Source organism: Phocoena sinus, chromosome 12 (genome assembly GCF_008692025.1).
Source record: "Phocoena sinus isolate mPhoSin1 chromosome 12, mPhoSin1.pri, whole genome shotgun sequence".
Taxonomy (NCBI): domain Eukaryota; kingdom Metazoa; phylum Chordata; class Mammalia; order Artiodactyla; family Phocoenidae; genus Phocoena; species Phocoena sinus.
In genome coordinates, this window is record NC_045774.1 from 21973250 (window position 1) to 21988867 (window position 15618).

Below are 15618 nucleotides of genomic sequence, written 5' to 3' on the forward strand. Positions count from 1 at the left end.
CCTAAGGGACCAATTCAGTTCCCAAAGAGTCAAGCATTTGTTTACACCCCAAATACACACAACTGAGAGACTAAATGAATCTTTCATTTTCCAACCTATTTTGACATTGTGGAGACACATATTCATCTTTTCTTGTTCTCACTCATCTTGAGCAACTACCTGGATGGAAAAAATGTAAAGCAATATTTTCTAACAGCAACATTGATTTCTTTTCCTGAATTGTTGCTTCATTTTATCATGTAGATGTGCTTTTTATACATTGATTGTAAACTCCCAGAAAGACTGGGTGGCTTGCTGTAAAACGTAGTGAGTGCGACCCAGGGCCTGTGGTTACTATCAGTGACCATCTCAATCTCAGGCATGGGCTGGGGACACAAGAAGGAATCTCTGTCCTTGCAAAGTAAATTGCTGTTGAACATTATATGGCTGATATACTTCTTTGTGTGGAATGGTAATTCTTTTTGAAATTACTTCCAAACTTGGTTTAAATACAGTCTTGCCAAAAAAGCCAGACTGTCCTTCGCCTGTCGGAACTCTGTGCCTTCATTCAGTTAAAGAAGCATTTTTCAGGGACTATCTCTTCTGTTTTGCTGCTGTTATTTGATATTATCTAATGTTTTTCCATGAACTTACTGGAAGATTAGGCTGTTTTCTTTTCGGATTTATGTTGTAATGCCATCATTTATACAAATTCATCGCAGGCCTGTTTTGGGAGTTTTTTAATTTTTAATTTTAGCCATAATGTTACTGAGTTTCTGGGCAGAGAACACCTTTTTTTTCTGTCTGGCAGTGAGTCACGGTTTTAACACCTTGAAAGACTTACCAGAGGCTCCTTTCATACACGTGGGTGCACTTTGAAAAAGCATTGGGTTGAACTGGCTGATGCGATATTTAGGGTAGCTCATTGGCAGAGAGCTTAGAGAGCAGAGGTAGAGGGGTATTTTATTGGACGTCTCAGGTGAGGTGAAAGTTCCCCTCGATCTCCACTGCCGACTTTGATGACACAAAGAAAGTGTTTCTCCCAGATACCAGGCATGAGGCAGACCCTCAGCAGGAGACAGGAAGACTGTCAGGTTTTCACATTTAGCAAGAAATATTTTTTTAATGATACTTTGATGTCATTCTTGGAGCTATCAGACACGTAGGATCATTGAACATTTCTGCGCTCTTCTGAACCTGTGATGTACAAACTAGCAACTATTTTCAGGTCACATTTTTTTAGCACAGGGTTCTACATTTTATTTTCATCTTAGCAATGACTGAGACCTCTTGCACATTACTGAATGTTTTACTCATTTAGGAAAATAACTCTGGCTGGTCAAAAATACTCATTGAAGTGTTCAAGTGTGATATTTATTGATTCTCTAATATTTCACAAGTGCTCTGTCGAAACATTAGATTAAAGTGCTACGAGCAATTAATAAATTCTTGGCAAAGTTTATTTATTCACCCATTTATCTATTCATTATGGAACAAATACTTATTGAAAAGTTGTTCTGTACCTGACATTGACAATATGAAGATGAACAAGACACTGGTTTGCCTTCAATGAGTTCACAATCTACTGGTACATCCAGGAATGTCAGAAGAAAATTACATTCAGTGTGAAGACTATCACTCCAGAGGGGAAAAGAAGGTGATTGGGGAATCACAGAAAGGGTTCATTTTATTGTTTATAAGGGGAGGAGGCAGAGGACCAGGGAGGACTCCAAGAACTAGCTACATGCACACAGCCTTCTGGGAAATGCTAATGTAACTGGTGAGACCACAGTACCCCACCCAGAGCAGCAGGTATCAGTTTGACACAGGATCTGATTACGCGCTAACTGTGGGACACAGGGCATTGGTGCTGTGGGACTGCAGGGGAGATGGTGGTCCATGAAGGTGGGAGTCATCATGAAAGCCTCCACGCTGGAGCTTATGTTGAGCATTAAAGACGGTTAGCATTTTGATATGCTTTTCACTTGTATATCTCATATAAGACAATCCAAAACAAGAACACTACCTATTGTAGGGGATGGAGGTACCATATATGTTTCCTGGAGATTATAGAGTATATGATACAAAGCCGATTTCTTCTTAAGTGATAAACCCTCAGGTAGGGTTGGGGGACTCTACATGCACCACAAACAGATGCCTCCTAAGGTTGAAACTGAACAAATATTTATAGTGAAAGTAACAGAACTGTCACACATTTTGAAGGGAACAAACGTGGAGATACATTGTAAGGAAATGCTGAGAATGGGTCCGTTTCTCAGCAGAAACAAAAAGTAGCCTTTCACAGTTTTACAATTATTTATATGTTTTTGTTGATCACATGAAAAGCACAAGATGGAAATTCAGGAATGTTGAGATGATATGTAACTTTCTGGGAAGGGAATTTAAGGATCTCTAGTTCACTGAAGGGGGCAAGGGATGTGATGATAGAGAAATGGAACACGGACTGCAGTACTCACGGACCATACATCTGCGCCGCAGGTAGTGAACAGATGAAACGAATTAAAATCATGTTTCTACTACTCATTTCAACCCACTTGCATAATTCTGAGCCAACTTCTGAAAGGAGGCTTAGCTGAGCTTCCTCTTCTGTAATTCCTGATAAACGGCGATATGCTGGTTGCATACAGATAACTATGAGTTCTGAAGACATGAACTAAAGAAGACAAATCCCTGACAGCCAAGAGAGTATAATGGGGAATAAGCTGGGTTAAAGCAATTAAACCAGAAAATCCTTGTGACCGGAAAGTTCATGGTTTTACTCACAGCTGCTATCTTTCTGGGGCCATTGGCTGGTGAGATTCAGGAAGTACCTTGGAGTAATGGCTTCCACTTAGTGGGGAAGAGTTCCTTAGGCAGAGCTCGCTCAGATGTTCTTTTCTCTCCAAAAGTCAGGGTGATCTGTCAAAGCCCTTCTATGGCTGTGGGACAAAGAAGAGAGGTATTCTGTAGCAGGCAAGTAACAGCAATCCCTCCCAAGCTGTAGAGTGGGCCCTGGAGACGAGCCATGCTTTCCACAGTTCTTGAATTTGCATGAGTCTATGCATTCACAAGTAGGAATCGAAATAGCTAGAGTTATATAAAGACAACTGATGCAGACTCTGAACTTTAATGTGTGAATATCGTGAAATCATAGAAGACACTAAGAAGCCTCCAAATCAGTCTATAAAGAAGGCCACATACAGACTGGTACAGAATATTAGGAGGATTTTTGCCCTGTTCTGAACAAGGCTTACAAAAGGAAGATAAGGACAGGGCAATGATAGAAGTACTTGCCTTCCAGTTATCCGGCTAAGTGTTTTATCAATACTTTAGTGAGGAAAGTTTGGAGGTAATACAACAAACCACCCTATATCAGTATGTTAGTTGTTGTAACTCAGAATTTTTCAGCATAATATTAATAAATTATACATTTTATGTTTGTAACATCAGTTCACGATCTAGCTATCTGTCTGTCTATCTATCTAATTTAAATAAAAGTAACCCTATCTGAACCAGCTACAGAAAGATATTCTAACTAGGTGGGTCCAACTGATATTGGCAGAGACAATAAGCAGCAGACTTCACTAAATGGTGCCCAAACAAGGCAGATTCCTCGCTGGGTGTGCCAGATGGACAGCTACAAGTTTATGCTTCTTACATAGATCCATGGAGTGTTTGAGAGCCGGAACAGACCCCAAGTCCAATGCCCTTCTTTATATAGGCAAAGATGCCGCAGGCCAAGGGGACTTCCTGAGGAACGGAATTTCACCCCCAGGACTCGAACCCTGGGCCTCGGCTCCCAGTTGGGAGTACACCAAACAGTTTTGAAACAAAGAAAGGGGAATCAATGTCGATGTCCAGTAGGAAGGTACTGTGAAATATAAGCATTTTGATCCACTCTCCAAGGAATGACATTTCCCAGCTTGATAAACGTATCCTGGATATTAAACAACCATGACAAAGAAGCCAGCAGAGAACTTATTTGAAGTTCTCTTGCTCTTTTTGTTTACTCTGACTACCAGAGAGAGTGTATATCTCTTCAGTTACTCCTCTTTTCTTTCCTCAGCATGGCTGGGAAACAATGAATTTGAGAAGGCTGATGGTGAGAGCACTGAGGGAGTGGGGCAGTGCAGGGAGCTGGGTGGTGGCGGCTCATGTGTCCCATTGTCTAGGTGGGCGCAGCCGTGGCCTGACCAATCAATCAGCACTCAGGAGGAGCTGGAGTTCCTCCTGCCTGTCTTTCTAATCAGAAGTAAATCCTACTAGACTATACGGGTTCTCATCATAAAACAGGGGGAAGTCCACTTTTATTTATTATGAGAAAATAAATACCACTTTCTCTTTTGAGCAAATATGAGTATTCCTAAAAACACATCAGCAACACCTTTTAGAAGAGTTTTGAGCTTATAGGGATGGAAACACCTAGGGTGGAAATTCCTTACTGAGAGCGAGTTTATGAGATGCAACCTCTTTGCTTAAGAGCTTAAGGAAAAGTCTTGGGAATTCCAAGCTGTCAAACATCTCAGAACGAGGAGTGAAACACAGAGGGAAACATAAGGAGAAATGTCTGGGAACTCGTGGGTGATCACACTGCAACTAACCAGGTTCCCCCGAGTCTGCAGAGACTTCCTGCTCCCTCTACAATCCAACACTATTCCTTAAAGGAAATATTCAAGTTGAGAGATATTCAGATTTTAAGAAGTTGTGTAGTGTTGTGTGGGGAAAATAGACCAAGGGCAGGAGATGGACCTCAGAGGCGCGATAAGATTCAGGTTGGAGAACCAGCATCCAAGCAGATGTCTGTGTTCACCTACTGTGTTAGAAGATTCTGGAGCACAGCAAGCGTTTCCTGCCTCAGTGCATTTGCATCTGTTCCCTCTTACTGGGATACTCTTCCCCTAGCTCTTTACAGAGAGACTCTTCTGGCTGTATCATCCTTGTTCCCTGAAGTCCTACTCTTCTTTTAGAGGATGCCATTCACATCTTTAATAACATGAATCACAGTCTAACGCTTTGATTTTATTGCAGTCATTCCACAAGTACTCGTGAGCACCTATTCTATCTCAGGCACGTTCTACGCATAGGGAATAAGGCAGAAAGGAAAGTGGCAAAAGACCCCTGATCCCTGGGCTCACCTTCCGGGGTGGGGCGCTACCAAGAGCCCACACTGAGGTAAGGCTTTCCCTGTGCCAGGCCCTGCCCTTGGCTCTGGCCTAGCAATTCATTTACCCCGCACCGAATCTCAGAGGTGGGCACTTTTAATACCTTCCTTAAACAGACGAGGAAATGGTGGCATAAGATGGTTAAGACAATTTGCCTTGGGTCACACAGTTTGTTCATCATTCCTTGGTTTAAGGACAGATCTTTGCTTATGATCTGTCTTTCCCAGTGAAATATAAGCTCCATGAAGTTAGGGACCATCAGTGTCTTGTTCCCTGGTGTGTCCTTGGCATCTGGTACATAGGAGGTGTTTATAAATACTTACAGAACGAATGAAAGAAAAAGAAGTGTCCTTACAAATACCCATTAGGACCGTCTGGGCTATTTTGGTAAAAAGGCTGCACATTTAAGAAAATGCTATTTCCATCCCTGTTGGCTGTACGATGGCAAAATCGGGCCATCTTCATCCTTGCCTTCTACCACATAGAAATGCATTTATTGTATAGCCATGTTAAACTACTGTATGCTTGTCGGTTAATAGTGAAACTGAAGTTTAAATTCTTCCTTTATTACTGCCTCTTTTCTCCCCTATTTATTGATGCTGCTGGGTTTAGTCTTCAGGAAGCCAAGCCGAGTTCCTGAAATGAAAACCACCTTCCCTCAGCTTGGATTTGGGCTGCGTGACTCAGGGGCTGGCTCCGACACCCTGACATCAGAACTCAAAAACCAGAAGTTTGGAAGAGGCTTTATTCTGGTATCTAAGTAAGAAGGAAATACCTGGTGCATCTTGTCAGCCTCGAAGAGGAAAAAGAGAGTAATTGTCATAATAAAAGGGTGGTCTCCTGGGTGAAGGTGAGACTGTTTACAAGCATGTCTTGTGCGCACTTGGCTTTGCACCGTGGGGCAGGATGTTCATTGTAGCTCCATGGAAGCTGCTCTCTGTTGTTTGTGAACTTTGACACCTTGGAGCTGCTATGGAGTTGCTGATAATTATTAGGATTCCAAATTAGTGAATTAATGGAATTCACACATGATTGAACATAATCAAGAAGAGGCTAAAACCAACTAAACCAAAAGGAAAAGTCTCCATAACTGGTGTATTTATGGAAAGGTTTCTCAGCAAGTGGACAGAAGATGTTAATGACCACGATAATAGGCGTGCTGCTCTGATTGTCTGACACTGGGCTAAACCTTTAGTGACACCTCCTTTTTTTTTTTTTTTACAATATTTCTTGTTGTAAAGAGGATTATCCCTGTTTCACACTTCAGTAGGCTCACTCAGCCTGTCGAGATGAAGTTGAGATCCAAACCTGGTTCTGATTGACTCCCGGGCTTAGTTAGGGCTTAAACCACCATGTCATGTATTTCTGAGGATGCTCTTCAGGGCCTCAGGGAAAGGAGAGGGGGTGGGAACGGTGACCTCTCGTTCCAGGTACCTTCCTTTTCACCTGCTTGGTCTGGCACGTGGACCTTGCTAAGACATTGGGCTGGAGAGGAAGATCTTCTGGGATTTTTAAGATGTTCCCCCTGGCCTGCCCTGCCACCCTGTATCCTAGAGAGTCATTTGGTACATTTGGGAGAGGAGTCAAGAGAGAGGGGGGACCCATTTACTCCTCACGAGGATTTTGCAAGAAGGTGTTAACTACCCATTTTACGGAGAGAACACTAAGATGCAAGACAGAGATTAATTTGCACAGTCTCACATAGCTTCTCAGTGGTAGGATTCCTATTTGAGCCCCAGTTTTTCTCAGTCAAAAGCTTTGTTCCTTCCAAGACTAAATCGAGTCCCCTTCCCGTGGAGGTTTCTCTTCTCGTGTCTGGGTGCCTGGCGTGGGTGCTTCTTCCTCAGGGGAGGGACACAGGGTGAAGCCAGAGACCCCACTGCCCTGCAGTTTCTTCCACGTCATCCCCTCAGTGAGGCCTCTCATTCCATGTCTGGTTATTTGTGGACGGATTGTTTATTGAGTTGTTGACTGTTATTTTGTTCTTGGGGCCAGGTCTCTGTGTTCCCTCATCCTGGAAAGGTGTGTGATACAGGGAGGAAAGCAGGAGTTACGAGGCAAAGAAGGCAATTCTTCTTCGACGCTTAGTGTTCATTGGTGAAAACTCGGGCTTGTCACACTGGATGCTCCTGGAAGAGGAGTGGGCAGATGAATTATACTGCTCGGAGTTCAAAAGAAAGAATTGACTGGGCTGGAAAGGAGGAAAGGAAACTGGGGGCCCAAGAAAGTGTCAGATACTTCTCTCCATCACACACTTAGACGCAGAGCCCAAGAATGGGGGGATTTCTCCGGGGTATGGGGGTGAGGTGGGCGGACATATGACCTGAGCCCCTGGGAGTGTAGGCTTGGCTTGCAACTGAGGGATTCCTTGCCTCTGGGGGACGTCTCGGGGCTGGGAAGCAAGCATCTCAGTGATGACCACATATGGACAGAAGACCAGGGCTTTCTAGCATTGTCTAATCCATAAGATTACAGGGAACTTTGCATGACTGGGGAGGTGGGACTAAAGCCCCAGTAATGACAGTGATTGAATTTCTCAAAGCCTCAGAGAAAAGTGAACTTGGAGCAGATTAAGACAAGAAATAAATGTGATATTTCTTGCACTCTAGTTTTGTGGACCAAATTTTATATCCACTACAGATCCATTTCTTTGGCTGAAGAAAAATTTTTCTTGTAGTTAAACGGACAAATATTCCTGGAAGGAGTTGTATTTATAATCTAGTGTTCCCACCTTGCTAAGGATAAAAATCTCATCCTCAATTGTCACAACAGTGACTCTTCCCAAACCTTGGCTTTGAGGAAGGCATGATGAGTTGACAAAATTCCATATGGCGGAAGGGATTCTTCAGTGCGATCTCTTCACTGTATAGGGAATTTGAAAGCAGAAAGGAGCAATAGCAAGAGCCTTTAAAGAAAACAGGTAAATAAAAGTTTTCCTTAAAGGAAAAAGGTAAATACTCCTGTTTAGTGATCCTTTGATACGGCACTCAACTTTCTCACCTGCTGACCACTGATGGAAATATGGACTGTGTCCCTTCCTCTTTTCCTCTATCTATCCTGTTGTTCTTTCCCTATCCTCTTTCCTCTTCCTTTCTTATTTCATCATTCTTCTCTCTACTACCATTTTTTTTTCCCGTGCTCTCCGTGAATGCCCCAGCCTCATTTGGAATTTCAGCCAGTTAATATGATAGATGTATTGCTTGATCAACTAATGTATGGATGAGAAATGGGAGAAATGCAGGGAGGGGTTAGAATAAGGTTAGCACACCACGATCCTCTCTCTAGAGGGGATTGCCCAACGTTGCTGAGATTTCTCACAGACCAGGTAAAGCAGGAAGCAAGAAGCAGAACTCTGTGACTTGCCTCAGTGTTCCCAAGACGAGAAGAAATTGGTACCTTGGGAGAAGAACATCTAGCGCGGGCGCTGAGACTGGGGAGAAATTGCATTTTGGTGTTTACAGCATTGAGTGCACTCCAGGAAAGTTTTGGGGAGTTTTGAAAAGGAAACAGTTATGACATTGACTTCTTAATAGAGGGGACAGAATTCTTACTATCAAGTCCCAGCATTTTCCGAGTTCTCCTGGCATGGAGATGAATGCGAAGTCACCTGTGGGCTTCCAAGCAGAGGCACAATAGACCATAGCGGTGTGCTAAATTCTACAAGAGCTGTTTGCTTTTTCATGGCAGTCAAAAGGTCATTTAATGCCAGGACTTATTTGGATATGAAATAGTCATTTTGAAAATGTTCAGGTGAAGAAATAATGCCCTAACTCTCAACATGTGACTAATGCTTTGAGAAAGGTAATATTAACTCGCAGCGTGTGACTCCAAGCAGAGCCGAGCCGTGGAGTGTCTGCTGGTTTCCTAACCATTCTTAAATTAAGGCGCTGCAATCTGTTACATAAATCTCTATTTTCTTATTTTAGGTTCAGCCAGCATTTTGCTAGTGAATAAATCAGACAGCCCAGATGTCATTTCTCCCTGACTAGATATAAATCACAACCAAAAGGCTTGCTAGGTTTGCCAAAAGTGCTTCATATGTCAACGAAATCTATCGTTACTGCCCCAGGATTCTCACCTCCCCCCCAAAGGAATAAAGAGATCATTTGCCATCAATACAGCATCAAAGAATATTAAATTCCCCTGTTGAGTAATGAAATTCTCTCCCTGATGTTTTACGGTATATAAATGGACAAGATACATCCCTTTCCCAGTTGACGTGGAGAAGCTTCTAGAGCTGCTTGTTTTCTCCTTAGAGCTGACCTAACGGAGCCTTGTTGATGAGGATCCACCACTTCACAGGACCAGAAGAAGATATGGAGTTCCTTACCAATTCATTTCTTTAGGTGCTGTAGTGGTCAGGGTGCTGTATTACTGTAAGAGACACCTTAAAATCTCAGTGTGTTACCGCAGAGAAGATGTCTTTCTTATTCACAACACACATGCAATATGGATACTCTGTTGCCCTCACTCCCACTAGTGGTTCCGTCATCACCTGGAGCCTCCTGAGATAGCTTCCCTAATCCTCTGCAGCTGGCTGGCCTGGAAGAAAAGGGAAGGAGAATGTGCAGTTTTATTTGGGGAGTTTCATGGGTCAAGCCTGAAGGTGGTGAACACCACTGCCCCATTCCATCCCCTAGAACGTAGTCTAATGGTCACTTTCAAATGCAAGGGAGATGGTGAATGTGGGGTATTTCTGAGCGCAGCAGGAGAAATGAGATTGTGAATATGTGGTCATCTCCACCACTGATTCCAGACTCCTTCCCTGTCCTTCCCTTCCTTCCTTCCTTCCTTCCTTCCTTCGCAGAATCTATGGTGTTCTAGTTGCTTTGGTGACAGGTTTCCATGTTCTACCCCTCCTTGATGGTACCTTAAGTGGTCTGGGTACTACTTCTGTACTGGGAAACCTAACTCAGTGTTGGATGGGTGGTCTGGAAGGAGATTCAGAAACAAGTGCTTTAAAAAAAATTCTTTTTAATCATTAAGAACTAAAAGGGTAAAAATGAATAAAGTATGGCTGACACATATATATCTTCAGTATATTATTTTCCACAGAAAAGCTGCAAAACTCCTGACATGGCCTGACATCATAGAAGTGAAATATTTCCAAAATGAACTGAGCCCAAATTTTTTATATATGGTGGAAACTCTATCTAGTCTAATTCAATATTTAGCAGTATTTATAATGAATAACAAGCAGTAACATTTTAAGTTCAAATTTCCTACTTTAAAAATAATTTTTCAAGTTAGCGAAGGATGGATTTCTACTCTCCATCTTTACCTACCACTGGTGATAAAGGGTACCTTCCTGATAGTGATGCAATTATAGCAACTTAGAAATTTAAATTTTAGAAAGAAAGAAACATTCATTTCATTGATAGCTAATCTCTGGCTCACTACACAGGGGGGAAGGGAGGGGGCTGAATGGTCATGGGGAGGAAGCTAAGAACAGTTAAACTTCTTTTAATTAACAGTATTTTATTCAGTAGATTACATAAGACATAAGTACTTTTTAAAAATTGGGCAATTATCAGTGTTTTTCTCATAAGAATTTTAGTGAAGAAATTAATGCATTGGTAAAGACTGCTAAAAGAGACAGAAGGAATTAAGAAAGGAGAGCACATAAACTGAAGAAACATTGGCTTAAGGCACAGAATAAAATTTTATTCAAAGCACAGTTCAGCTATTTCTTTCTGAAAATTATTATTTTAGTTTATTTAAAAAATGTCTCCCTTATGGGTGAACCAATAAGGTAAAAGAGAATTGTAATAACTTTTCATTTCTGCTTTTCAAGGAGTAATTCATTTTGCTTTATTCACTTGAGAGACTGAAGCCATTTTACTGTTGAATTTTATAAAGCTTGCGTGAACAAGTTCTGTTCACCTATAAGCCCAAGTTGACATGGTTGTAATCTTCCTTTTCTCACTGACTGCTTCCTTTACCATAGAGAAATTCTTTCTTCAGCATTATTTTCTCCCTAGAATGTAAGCTTCTTTAGGACAAATTCTTGGCTTATTCATCACTGTATTCCCAGCAACTAAAACAATACCTGACACATACAGAGCCCTCAGTAAGTACTTGTTGAAGATTTGGGTTGATACAAGTGCAAGCAAGGTGCCTTTAGTCCCCTTTTATTGTGCCATAATATCCTGGTTGTTAATCTGAAGATGAATTAGATCATTTTGTGAACTCCATTGACACTGTATTGAAAGTTTATTCACTTACTCTTTCACTCATTCATTCATTGATGTATTTTGTGTTTATGGCACTAAGACGGACATTGAGGACCGCAAGGATTTATAGGATGCAGCCCTTACTAAGCACTAAATTCACTGAAGATTAAAAAGCCTATTCAGGGCTTCCCTGGTGGCGCAGTGGTTGAGAGTCCGCCTGCCAATGCAGGGGACACGGGTTCGTGCCCCCGTCCGGGAGGATCCCACATGCCGCGGAGCGGCTGGGCCCATGAGCCACGGCCGCTGAGCCTGCGCTTCCGGAGCCTGTGCTCGGCGACGGGAGAGGCCACGGCAGTGAGAGGCCCGCGTGTCGCAAAAAAAGAAAAAAAAAAAAAAAAAAAGCCTATTCAAACTCAGGTGATACGATGACAAACATAATGTATTTGAACAGCCCAAGGTGGAATGTAGCCTTTCTTAGGAATGCTCTTTTATGAGGTATCATTACTTTGTTCTTTTAAAAGCTTCTGTTCATCTTGAAAAGCTAGGGACTCATACATTTCTGCAACTGGATTGGCAACTCCTTAGGGGCAGAAATAATATCTTTACTTGTATCTCCTATAAAGGGCAGAGTCTTTCTTCTAATTGGAAATCAATAAATATATGTTGGATGATTGAGTTATACTACTAAAAACACACTAACCTGCTGAAGAGATTTAAAGTGGTAATAATGATTCTAGTTTGTCTTCCATATAGAGCAGGGATGGAGATATCTTGCCTTATGAAAACTGACTCTATTGGGTAGCCCTAAGATCTTTACAGAAAGGGATGTATTGCAGAGATTGTTATAGTTCTAAAGCGATGATGAGTAGGTGTCTCCATGAATCTTTCCTGTGGGGTACATACAAATTCATTTCCCTGGACTTGTATATGAATAAACTGTGTCCAATTTGCATTGAGAAACCCACTACAAAGGAAATTACCCTACAGTTTGCAAGGCAGCAATAGAGACACAGATGTAGAGAACAAACATACGGACACCAAGGGGGGAAAGCAGGGGTGGGTGGTGGGTGGGTGTTGGGGGTGGTGGGATGAATTGGGAGATTGGCATTGACATATATACACTAATATGTATAAAATAGGTAACTAATAAGAACCTGCTGTATAGAAAAATAAATAAAATAAAACAAAAAAACAACAAAAAAGGAAATTACCCTATGGGTAAAAGATGTGAGGAAGATGTTTTCCGAATGGATTGAATTTCTAGTGTTTGTCTTGTGTTATCTGAAGAAAGCAATACCTTCCTTCATCCTTTTAATACATGACAAGAAATTTGACAGGGGTTGGGAAATGATAGCCAAATTTTATTCAGCCTTCTGCCTTCCCAACAGTAAAATCCTAATTAAATAAGTATTAGATCCAGGATAGACTAAAGCGTGAGATAGAATAAAAGAAGACCCTTGCAATAACATAATGAGAAAGTATTTTTAAACCGAATTAGCACTGTTTGAAAAATGAGGCAAACTTGATTCTTTCAAATGTAGGGCTCTCAAGAGGTGAAATTTTGTACACACAGCACAGATGTGTGCTGACAGATATTCAGAAAAGAGGGAGGATCATGCTGTGGAAAAACTGACATGAGTTGGTCATGTAAATCTTTGGAACAATCACAGATGAGTCATGGCAAATTCTTACAAAGAATGCATTTTAATAAAAAATGTATGATTTATCTAAGGTGTCTCAATTTTTAAAAATTGTACTGATTAGCAAGAAAGAGAGGGAGGTGATGTGAATTCAGTTTTTTTCAAATCAAAAGGGAAGCAAAGAGGGGAAAAGAGTCAGTCTCTGTAAATGTCTTTTCAGTGGAGTCTGGAAAAACCAGCTAGCCATTTCTTTCACTTTAGGGTCTCTCAAAATCATAAATTCTTGGAGGCCTGAAACTGATTTTCTCTACGGATATCCTTGTTTCTAATATAGGTTATAAAAAAGATAAGTTGTAAGAGAGAGGAGTTAAGTTGCTGAGTTTGTTTAAGTGTGGGTGGCTGGCTCTAAGAATTCATCCGGGACCTATGCTCACTCTGTCTTTTTGTTCGGTTATCCTCACCATGTGGCTTCCATCTTGTGGTACGTCCACACTTCAAGCCAGCAGAGCAGAGAGCATACCCCTTCTTTCTTATTTAGTTATTTGGATTCCTTTTTGTTTTTTGGCCACACTGCACAGCCAGGCCCAGCAGTGAGAGCACCGAGTCCTAACTACTGGACTGCCAGGGAATTCCCATATACCCCTTCTGTTTTTTGTTGTTGTTTGTTTATTTTTAATAAATTTATTTGTTTTTATTTTTGGCTGTGTTGGGTCTTTGTTGCTGTGCGTGGGCTTTCTCTAGTTGCGGCGAGCAGGGGTCACTCCCCGTTGCAGTGCGCAGGCCTCTCACTGTCATGACCTCTCTTTGTTGCACAGCACAGGCCCCAGGTGCGCGGGCTTCAGTAGTTGTGGCACATGGGCTCAGTAGTTGTGGTTCACGGGCTCTAGAGCCCAGGCTCAGCAGTTGTGGCACACGGGCCCAGCTGCTCTGCGGCATGTGGGATCCTCCCAGACCAGGGCTCAAACCTGCATCCCCTCATTGGCAGGTGGATGGCAGTGAAACCTCTGGTACTTCCTGAGAGATGGCAGGAAGATGGGTCCTTTCCCCACCTTAACCTGGAACCACTGACTGCCTAGCTGATGCCACCAGGCTATAAACGGCTGCCAGGCTAGGGCTGGGGCTCTTGCTCTGCTAGGAATTTCCTACTTTACCCAAGGTCCCTGTGGCACTGTTACCCTCAGAGAGGTCATAAAGTACCTGGGCCCTTTTCAGCAAGTGATTCTGGCCAGCCAGAGCAGAACTCTCTCTGTATAACTACCTGCTTATGTTAATTAAATTTAACACATGAGTTATGCATGGTAGGTCCTAGAAATATGAGTGAAACACAATCTGTGTCCACAAAAATCTTACAATCCATGTAGAAGGCAAGCCCAATAAAAATAACATTACAAGGGAGAATAAATTAAGTGCCAAAAGAGGTGAAAGGCAGTAATGTCATATCTGTGGAGGAAGCAAGTGTCCTATCAATCCACTTTGAATGAATTATGGCAAAGCTATATCATATGAGTAATTAATTGAAATACATGCTCTAACTGAAAGGGAGGGGGCAAGAAACAAAACAACTAAATTAGGGCAAGGCCATTTCCATCTGCCCTTTTATTTAATGAGAATGCATCCTGGAGCGAGCGGGAGATGGGAGCTATGAATCTGCCCTTTCCTCGGTAGCCTCAGTCCTCTTGGCCGGTAGAAGTTTGCAATGACAAATCCGATACTGGACTTTAAATGTGATTTGAGGAGTTATACAGATGAACTGTGACTAAGTTGCTTTATGCCTATGTGTTGATTCTATGACCTAACCAGAAATACAAGAAGTTACTCCACTTTATAGGAGTCTGACGAACAGAGATGAAGAAAAGAACGTTCCTGGTGGAGGAAATGGCATGAACAAAGGCAGAGATGGGGCAGAGTAGACTATTGGGTGAACACAGGGAAGAGCTGGGAGAGGAACCTCAGGAAATGAACTGGAAGCTGAATATTTGCCCATCCGGACACCAGTTTTTCTATACTGTTCAGAATCCATCAGACTTAGGGCTCACTTCACATTCACACACAAGACGTCCGTTCTTGTGATGGGGAGTAAGTACGATGGCTTTCAGCTTTCTCCATCTCCCCAGCACTCCCCATATTCCACGCCTTCATCCTTCCTGCTTTTTCTTTGAGATAATGAAGTGGAAGTTATGCGATCGTGAATTCAAATCCAGATGCTGTGAATCTGGGTCATTTTGGGCTCATTTTCTCTTCTCTCCATTAGCATAGTAGCCCCTAACCCTCAAGTTTGCCTTGAGGATTAAGTGAGACAAGATAATGTATTTGAGACCCCACATGCTTGGCAAATAGTTGGTTTTCTCACTATCTCGCACCTGTTGGTGGCCCTGTCAAGGTCCTTCGCCTAGGCCTGCTCTTCCCTGCCAACAAAAACATATAGAACTTCGTGATTCCAAGAGTGGACTAGCTGCCCTAAAGCCTTTGCCTCTTTCTTTGACTCACTTTACCTGTCTGAAGTACCGTCTCATCCCCTCAGGGCTTTGCTGTCTGCTTGGGAAATTACAAAGCATTGAGCGCAGATCCTAAATAAGAGTCTGGTAACACACCTGTGTTTTAACTGAGGTTTCTACGCACAGATCCCTACTCTAGAGGGAAAGGGTCGGGATTTGGGAGGCTAAG